A 10,123-nucleotide genomic window follows, 5' to 3' on the forward strand; every position below is an offset into this window, starting at 1 on the left:
TTGTCTGCGATCCAACTATAGTATACAATTATTGCATATCATTTTTTATTAGATTAAAACTTTTTATACTATTTTTTAATTGAAATTATAGTTTTATTCCAGTTATCTATGTTATGTATTTTTTTCTAGTGATAAATTTAGGGAAAGAAAATGGTGTCCCAGTTTAGGTAGAGTAAACATATGGATTCAAAGAATATTCGTAGATATATTTACATTTACTTTACCTTACCTCACGAGTAAAATCTCGAGTATATAATCTGTCATGTGATATTTTATTTTACTTCACTCAATTAACACCTCTCTCAATAATCTCTGTTATTTCTATCTTTTAATATAAATTTTTTGGTCACATCCTTTAATTATTTTTTTTCCTAACACTCTCTATCATAATTAAAGTTTGTTAAAAATTATAAAATCAAGAAAAATTCCTTTAATATGACGTTAAACAAACTAAAATTTACAATTGTAATAAATTTAATCAATACAAAATATATATTATATTTAGAAAACTATGTTAGAGAATGTTTTTAACCTTTCTCAACCTTTTTTATGTACAAAACTTTAATTCTAAATAATAAACAGCTCCAAAAAAACTTGTCCTTGGTTTGGTTATAGAAAAAGAAGATCGGGAGAAAAATTAAAAAAATAATATGAATTTTACTTTTTTTTTTATTTCACACAACTGAACACACCAAGTATACAAGAGTCCTTTTCCTTAATTTTCAATTTTAAGCTAGGGAGGGTGAAATTTATGCAAGTAGGAGAGTGTGACCTTAAAATCAGTGATAAGAAAAATCTTTTGTTGTTTTAAAATAGAGAAGGTGTGATGTGTGTTTCTTTTTTCTTTTTGTTGGTGAGGGTGGGTGGGTCCACCTGATGGGTCATGTGAGGGTGGGTGCGGGACCCAAAGGGTAGGAGTGTGAGGGCAATGGGTGGACCCTACGGGACCGTTTATGCACCGTTCTCGAGCCGGCCTTTCCAAAGTGGTCCTTCTGCGCGCGAGAGTCCAGAAGGACACGTTTCACTCTCTGGCTCGTCGACAGGTGGGGCACCACTTTTACCCTTCGACACGTGGGGGTTTCGCAGGGGTCCCACGTTGTTGGACACGAACCACTTTGTTGGTTTTGGTTTGCTTGGCCCGGAGAAAACGTGAAGCAAGATTAACATAGAGAGAGAGAGAGAGAGAGAGAGAAAATGAATGGTATCGGATGCATGAAATCTTTTTTTTTTCTTGGTTAACTTTATAGAGCTATTGGGTCATGATAAATCGTTAAGTAGTGTGTATAAATTTGTTGAGGATCGTGTTGTTATAATGTTATAATGTTATGTTATGTATGTATGTTTGCATTTTGGCCCTTGGAGGGTTACTTTGAGTGCTCTTTTTGTTGCACCGTTTGCAATAAATGAACACGTTTTGTAACGTCCTTTCCTTCATTTATTTTTCAGAATTTCTTTTAGGTTTGACAATGATATGTGTAATGAGGGGAATTGAATTGAAGCTCATGATCTGACAATGTTTATTTAAAATGAGAATAAATTTTCTTTAAAAGAGTTTTGTCGTATCGAACTTGTGTTGTGAGATGGGATGTGATGTGTTTCTAGTTATGGTTTTCCCAGATGTTACTAATTGTTGTATATTTGTACTTAGAATCTTTACGTTCAAATGTCCACGTGTGTGTGCTCATGTTTCAACCGTTGACATATATGTAACATATTCTCTCCAAGGACACACTTCTCTTATAAAATTGAAACTTGTGTGGTATCGGCTGAAAAATCATGTTAATTTGGGATTAGGATTTAATTAGGATCCTTTGCTCATTAGAGAAAACAAACAGAGATGTTTTCTTTTCTTTGTCTCTCTAGTGGGGAGATAAGTCTAACTTTAATTACTTTTAGGCAGAGACAGAGAAACAAAGAGAATTTTATCCCAATTGTTTTCCGAATTTGAGGTATTTAATTAGCGACACATACAAAGACATGAGTAATACTGCATTTTTCACATATTATGTAATATACGTATTAACTTGATTATTCCTTTCATTAGCAGCAGAGAGAAGGACCAAGAATATTCTTAGTTTCCCTAAAGAGCCTTGGTTTTAAAACTATCTTTGCCGGTTTGTTTATGATACTCACGATGACATTTATATAAATCTGTGTAAATTAGCTTAACTTATAAAAAAAAAATCACCTTTTTACCAGTTTTACCATTTCGAAACAATTATTAATAATGAAATGTGCCACTTCTTCTCACTTGCCTGATATGTGATTGAAACCGATAAACTAGTTATATTTCTATACTATTAATAAAAATATTAGGATATTTTAGTGCTCACATTTTTTTTCCTCATTTTATTCCTAAAATAAACTTTTCAATTTTTTTATTTATTTCTATGACTACTCTTTTTAACCAACATACACCCACTCAATGCTAAAAACTACCTAATATTACTTTTATTTTATTATTTTTAAATGTAAAAAGACACGAACTCCCTCGTTATAAGAAAAAGAATTATATTATTTATTTTATAATATTATTTTCTATACTTCTTTCCGTTAGAAGACTTGTTTTTATTTTATACTTCTTTCTTTCTCTTTTTATTTATTTGTTATAAAAAATCCAAATTCATTGTAAAAATATAATGTCTACAGTAAGATAATTACAAATTCTTTTAGAATTTGAATGAAATAAATTGATTGTGTATAAAAATTTATATAGTTACCCGATCACATATATATTATTATGTATTATAAATTGATTAATTTTTATAATAATTACCTAAAAACTTATAAAAAATTATTTACATTAGCAGAATATCGACATTCAACACTTTCTTAAAAAAAATAACATTTTGATGTATTGAGCGTTTATTTGGAATAGTTGTAAATTTTAAGAAACATTGGTATGTTTTTAAACTTTTTAATAAGTTGGTGAAAATCTTTGATTTTTTTTTTTATAAATAAATTAAACTAAACACATTTAATTTCAGATGAGCAAGCTTCAAGATATACATATTTTCTTGCCTTAAATTCCTATGAGTATTACAAATTTAAAATTGTTTTTCACAAATAAATCATATATAATTTCAATTTTTGTAAATACAAGGCCACACAAATATTATCCACATGCAGAAGACATTAATATTGCGTCTGTAAAGTAAAATCACTGTGAACAACAATTTTTTCTTTTCTAAATATTTAATGCAGATATTATTAAATTTTATAGTGCAGTAAAGGCATTCGAAAGGTCTCCTTAAAAACCGGTTCATAAGGGGGTGGTCTACCCAGCTATATAAGCACTTATCATGTTCATGAATTACCATGTGCGACTATTCTTAACAGATATATCATAATATAAGCTTTGGTGTCATTTGTTTATTTAATCAAATTGAGTGGGAAAGACGGCTTGTGCACTAAGCAACAGGCATAAAAATAATAACACAGCAATAAGGTGAAGAAGCTGCGAATTGCGCCCCCTGATTCTCCCATTATAACATTTTCATTCTTCTACACATATCTTAGCATTCTAACTATGATATCATATCTCTTGTCCATTTTACCCTTAAAAAAAATAATTTCTATATAAGGATTAACTATGCATCAAACATTAATCGGCACTTTTTCATAGACCCCCAGAAAGGGATGGTCTTTCTCACAGTGCATGAAAAAAAAGTTCAAAAGTAGATTTCTTTTGTAGCGCAAGTATTTATTTTAAAAAGAAAATCATCCACGGTGATAAGCATGAATAAGTACCACTCATCATTATGGATTTTGATGCAGTAAAAACAATGTTGATTATAGTGTACTAGCTAAATAATTTAATTTTACGTCACGTTCATTTTCTTATTATATATAAATTTAATTTTTCGTTCTCAAAAAAAAATATTCTTAAGATCAATTTGCTTCTTTTAGTAAATTATTACATATTTTATATTTTTAAATTTCTTTTAAATACTATAATTAATCTAAATTCAATCACTTTGAATTTGAATATAAATTTTGAAATTTGATATACTATATCAAATCAATCAATAAACATATCATATTTCCTAGAGATATAAGTTTTTCCCTTCTCTACTTATAGGAGAATCATTGTGTGGTCTTAGGTTCCTAACCTCACTTTCCCTTACCAAGCATGGTTTCTCACGAAAAGCTCCAAACTTTGTTCGTTAGTTTCTTCCTTAGTTAGCGTAACCCTAGTCTTCTTTCTCGTGGAGGTTAAGCCATGGAAATCATCTACGCCCCCACGACATGCATTGACTGAATCTGCCACCATTAGCAACCCTATCCTAGTAATTTCCTGACAATAACCAAATATGAACAAGAAGAAGGCCCAAAACAATAATGCCTAAAAAAATATTATTTTTTTTAGTTTAATTTTCACGTATAGTCTATATAAAAAATTTTATATTATCATCTAGTAAAAAAATTAAATATAATTTTAAAAATATTTATTATAAAAGTAGACAATTTTTAATTTAATAAAAGTGTAAGAATCTTTACATTATTGATACATTCTTTTTTATTTTATATATATATATATATATATATTAAGTAAATACGTTAAGTTGAAATATTTTATTACTACGAACAAATTTTAGAAACTCAACAAATTTTAGCACGTTTTGACTTTTTGAAAATACAATCAAAAGGTAAGGTGATACACTGACATACTCAAATAATATATATATTTTTTTATTTTATTTTAAACAGCAACCATGATGAGCTGGGCTCACCCTCTCATTAGTCATTCTGCAGCATTCACTTTTTACTTACAAAACAAAACTGAATATTTTAAGAAAGATTTTTTTTATTATTATTATTCATAGGGTTTGAAGAGATATTAGAAGATTTACAGTTGATCATAGATATGATACATATATTTCATACAATAATTTATTTAATAACTAAATATTATATCTTTTTATCATTAATTCATTATAATATATAATTAATGATGTGCAAAGAAAAATAAGCACAAAAGAAAATATTAATGTACAAAATTTTATATAAATTATTACATAAATAGCATTTTTCTGAAATTAAAAAGTTGAAAGTACAACTAGTACATGTTTGTTTTACACCTGAAAACATTGTGGCACGTATTTTAATAATACAAATCTAACAGACAAAAATAAAAGCAAAAGTCCTCATGATAAAATGACTTTTGTATCAAATGTAACGTTGTAACGGAAAATCAAACATACCCTAAGAATAAGTTTATTTAGAAAAATAGAAAAGAATTAAAAAATATAAACTTTATTCATGAACAAGAGATGAAACTGAAAAAGATATAAAATTAAAATTTATTCATTTTATTATTGATTTCACTCATTTTTGGAACTTGTTGGCTTCTAGCAAAAGGCTCTTCCATCCTATATACAAAGAAAGGAAATTAACAAGTGAGGGGGGGTCCGAAACTCAAAGAGCTTATCCACTGGTGGGGACGGACCCCTCTCCCTCTCTCCCTTAGCCGCAGATAATGAACGGACTGGATCATCTTCAACTCTTTAGTTTCGACAGAAATGAAATGATTGACATTTCATTGAGGACAGGCCATCTTCTGAGTATGTTATGTTAAGTGTTACGAATCTATTCTTGCGGAACGCTAGAAGAGATCGAACCAGCCCACATTCAACCTCCATATTCCTCTACCAATAGTATATATAGTCTCTTGTGGACACAAATCAGAATTGCAAAACATTAATTAAATTGCTCATTGGGACGTCATGTATCTTTACTCAACATCTAATTTAGCCATTAATATTGAATAAGAATCAAATTGCACTATTATACATTTCATCAACTATTATTTTATTTAATATTTCTATTTCAATATTCCGAGCTTTATGGCACTAGGTTCATCCTAAAGCTCAACACTGTCAATTGTTGTGCTTTATCACTTTTTTACTTGTGGGTGAGTTTATCATATATATATATATATATATATATATATATATATGAGATGTTTCAAATATAAAAAAAAATTAAAATAAAAAAGAGAAGAATTAATTTTAACTGTTAGATTATAATTTAAAATTTCACGGTTGAGATTAAAATTCCAAATTTTTAGTACATCACTGTCTTTGCTTACAGCCATGAAGGAAAATTGAAATTCATGAACGAACAAAAGCATTGTGATGCATCATCAAGGCGGCCACGGTGGTGAAGGCAAACAGATCTGGAGTCTGTGGAGGTGGGCATGGCTACAAGGGCAGAGAGTGGTACTGGCTTGGTCGTTTGAGTAAGTCTTGGGTTTAAGTCTTACAAATGGATAAAATATGGTTGGGAGGAAATTTTTTTACTAAAGGTGGATAATTAAGTTCCATGATCAAGATTAATCATTGAAAAAGTCAATAAACACTTTCAACTAATAACATGGTAATAAAAAAATATTAAACAATAACTATATATATGTAAGTTAACAATGTTTTTAAGGTTTGTTAATGTATACATTTTTTTAATGTGAGTACCTTAAGAAGGTATAATTAGATATTCTCTTAAAATACATCAATAGTAAAATTCCCTCTCATAATTACGTAATTTAATTCAATTTCTCTCCCTGTATATAGTAGTTTTGAGCCACACATATCAGGCTGTTATATTGAATATTTGATTAATCTGAGTTGAATCATATTATACCATTGCGAGTGAGAAAATTCCCTCTCATTGTCTTGATGTTATGATTGTTATCCTTTGCAAAAAAGAATTAAAGTGGGCAGTTAGTTAAAACTTTAAAGTTCTAGCTAGCTAGTTACCCATTTTGCCACCAAAGAGTTAGGAATAATTTAACACACTCTTAAATGTTGATAGACCGAACCATTTTATTACGGCTCGATCTGATCTGCAATTGCTGCCAAAGGGCCAGAACACAAATGAATTTGGCGCCTAACTGTTTGATTGGCTAGAAGAGCTTAAGACAAAGAATGCAAAACTTCTGTTTGTTGGGTCAATAACAATTTTTTTGAAAACTACAGTATTTTTTTTAAGGCCTTCAAAACTACAGTATGGATATGACATGGCAAAATATAAATATTATTAACATTGTAACTTCAGTAAGCAAAAATATTTTTTTAAAAAACACCTAAGATGGAAAAGAGTGAAATAGCATTTTGTTTCACTTAGTAGCATAGTAAATAATCCCTCAACAAATTTATGTTTTGCATGAAGTGATTTATTAAGTACAGGGTAGGTAATCATTTCTATTTTGAGATATTGATATCCATTTAAGAAATTAACTTTTCTTGATAGATATTATTTCATACATATATACTTGAGGATTGAATCTTTGATCACATATTTAAAGGACATGATTATCTGTCAACCATATTATATAACATAAGGTATTCATACATACAATACAATCTAAGTACTCAATATATATAGGTATACCAACCATTTTCAGAATACCATGTAAGGCTAGTGACTAACATATCACATTCAGACACACCATATTATCCTTTCACTCATAGCTATAGTATGACCAGAAAGTTGATCTCCACTTTGGCGTTGAGCATATAAGCTCAACTTTGATGTCTTTCTATAGCAAACATTGTCAGGGTGCAATAACGGTGGTGATAAGAGACCACATGAATGATCCTTTTATTAGTGGAACACACAGGAAAATATTAGCTAACTCAATTTTTGTGGCATGAGATGCTCGCCCTTCTGACACAGACAGTCCTTGCAATTTTAGGAAGTTATTTTTCAAAACATAAGATAATGCAAACCTCTGCCACACGCTAAGGGGGTCACAAATCCTGCAGGAATATAGAGGTCATTATTCAATATCTGCAAATGAAAACTCTTGCCTTTGAAGATTGGTATTGCAATTGGTTTGTTTCTCAAAAAATTAAACAGAATGGCCCATGTGGTAGCAGAGAATATGCTGGAAAATTTGCTGCCACTAGATCGGTCTAGTATCTTTCTCATAAAGTTGCATTAGTTTTGAGTTGGAGCTTGGTTTGTTGTGTCTTTCTGTTGGTCTCTTTTGATTTTGGTTTTCTGGCCTTTGTGGCAGTCTTTCTACTGACCATAAATCTAAAGAGGGTAGAGTGGCCCAACTTGGAGGATGAACTTTGGGTCCATCCAGATGCTAATGGTACTAATTTCTGTAACCTATAGTCAAATACTTTTAACTCTACAACATGAAGGAAGAATTGTGAAGTGAAAAATAGGTGACAAAACATTTTACTTTATCTTAAATACTGTTATAAAGGAATTTTTCTTTACTATGTGTAATAAAATAAGGAAATACTTAACTGTGTTTTTTTTTATAGAAAACTTTATTACCTACGAAAAAAACAAAAAGGAGATGAAAGAAAGGGCAATGGGTTTTTTTTCTTACCTGTTGCAACTTGTTCATAGTTTCATTTCACCTTTTGACTTTGAAATGCAGTTCTCAACTCAATTGCATTTACTATTTAATTGTGTTTTCAATTCAATTCATGCAAACCGCAAAGCTCTCAACCCCAATTGCATTTAATGAAATCCTCACTAATAGTAGCACCCTTCTAAAGCTACTACATTATTGAATAAAATATTAAATGACGTCCAGACACAACAAAATGTAACCTCAAACAGACCGAAGAGTTAACAAACTCAAATCCCAATTAGATTGAACTGGTAGGACTTTAGTTATTTTTGTTGTCACAATTAAAAATTCATATGACAGTATATTAGGAGGAAGGGGTCAGAGTAGTCAAAGCAAAACCATGTTTGTATCTAAATGAAAGGTTTGAAGTTAGATAACATTGTATTGTGAGAGGATGGACTAGAGTATCTTTAACGATGCAAGTCTAATGCGTTGCTTACCGTAATTATTTTTAACTTTTTTATGAGCATAATTTTTTTATATATATAATTTAAGCAACTTTTTTTCTTCATTAATGTAACGTTGTTGTCTCTGCCATTTTTTGGTGACATGTGTTATATCAACTCCTACTTTGAAAATAAAAGTTCAACATATAAACAACTAGTGAGACTCAAGTGCAGCTTTCTTCTTCTTCTTCGATGTAAGGAGCGGTTCCTTAAATGAGGAGGAATCTGTCCTTATTAAGAACCCCTCCTCAGCTTTATTTAATGATATTTTGAGAGAAGATGTGAATGTTCAATAAGAAAAAGTGCTTGAGCAACTGAGAATAAAGTTACTCTTAATAATATGCCAACGTCACATTTATAAGGATAAGTAGTCAATTAACACACTACGCCACCTGTTATTAATAATTTGGTAACATAACAAAAAGGTTTCCTTACTATTATTAGGTAAAACGGAATGTCAATTAATCAAAGAAATTTAGGTAGAAAATTACAACTTTCATTGAGAGTCTAATCAAGCCCTGCTTTCTCCTTCAAGACGGAAACATTGATGTTTAGTTATTGGAAACTAAGTGAAATTCATATTATAGTTTCGTGAAATTATGCAATTGATCAAGAAAAAGGTAAATTAATTAAATAATGTAACAGCATCCGTCAAGAGAACTAAGAACAGTAATACTTGAGATAAATAAAATAACAGATCCACATATAATTGCTGAGATCAGAAAATGGAACACAATCCAGATGATGATTTGATTTCATATCAAGCTTAGTAACTCTCTAAGTTACAATTTTACACAACATGGTGTTCCCGGCCGTCATCTAGTCTCCTGATAAGGAGTGAGGAATAATATGTAGCATTTACCGTAGCAAGTGGGGTTTTATATGTATACAAGCAAGGAAAAAGAATGAAAAAAGATTTTATTAGTAATTTTGGGTCATATATATATATATATATAATGAGTTAGGATCATTATATAATTAGTTAAAATATTAAATAGGTTTAATTAATATAAAAATATGACTGAAGACATATATGTTATGAAATGATAATTATGTAGATACCAGTAATATTTGATGGCCAAATTATAATGATCAAATGTGGGATTAACAGATGCACTATCTCCCTTCAACCCTTTGAGCGAAATGTGACAATAGGGGTTATGGCCCACATTTGTACAAAGGAGTCACAACACAGTTTCTCTTTATCCCGTCACCGATCAGAATAGAGAAAATAAAGAATATTATGCACAAAGAGATTTCATCATCATTCTATTAGGGCTAATCCAACTTCTGTATACATATTTCA

Source organism: Glycine soja, chromosome 7, assembly GCF_004193775.1.
Source record: "Glycine soja cultivar W05 chromosome 7, ASM419377v2, whole genome shotgun sequence".
NCBI classification, from domain to species: Eukaryota; Viridiplantae; Streptophyta; class Magnoliopsida; order Fabales; family Fabaceae; genus Glycine; species Glycine soja.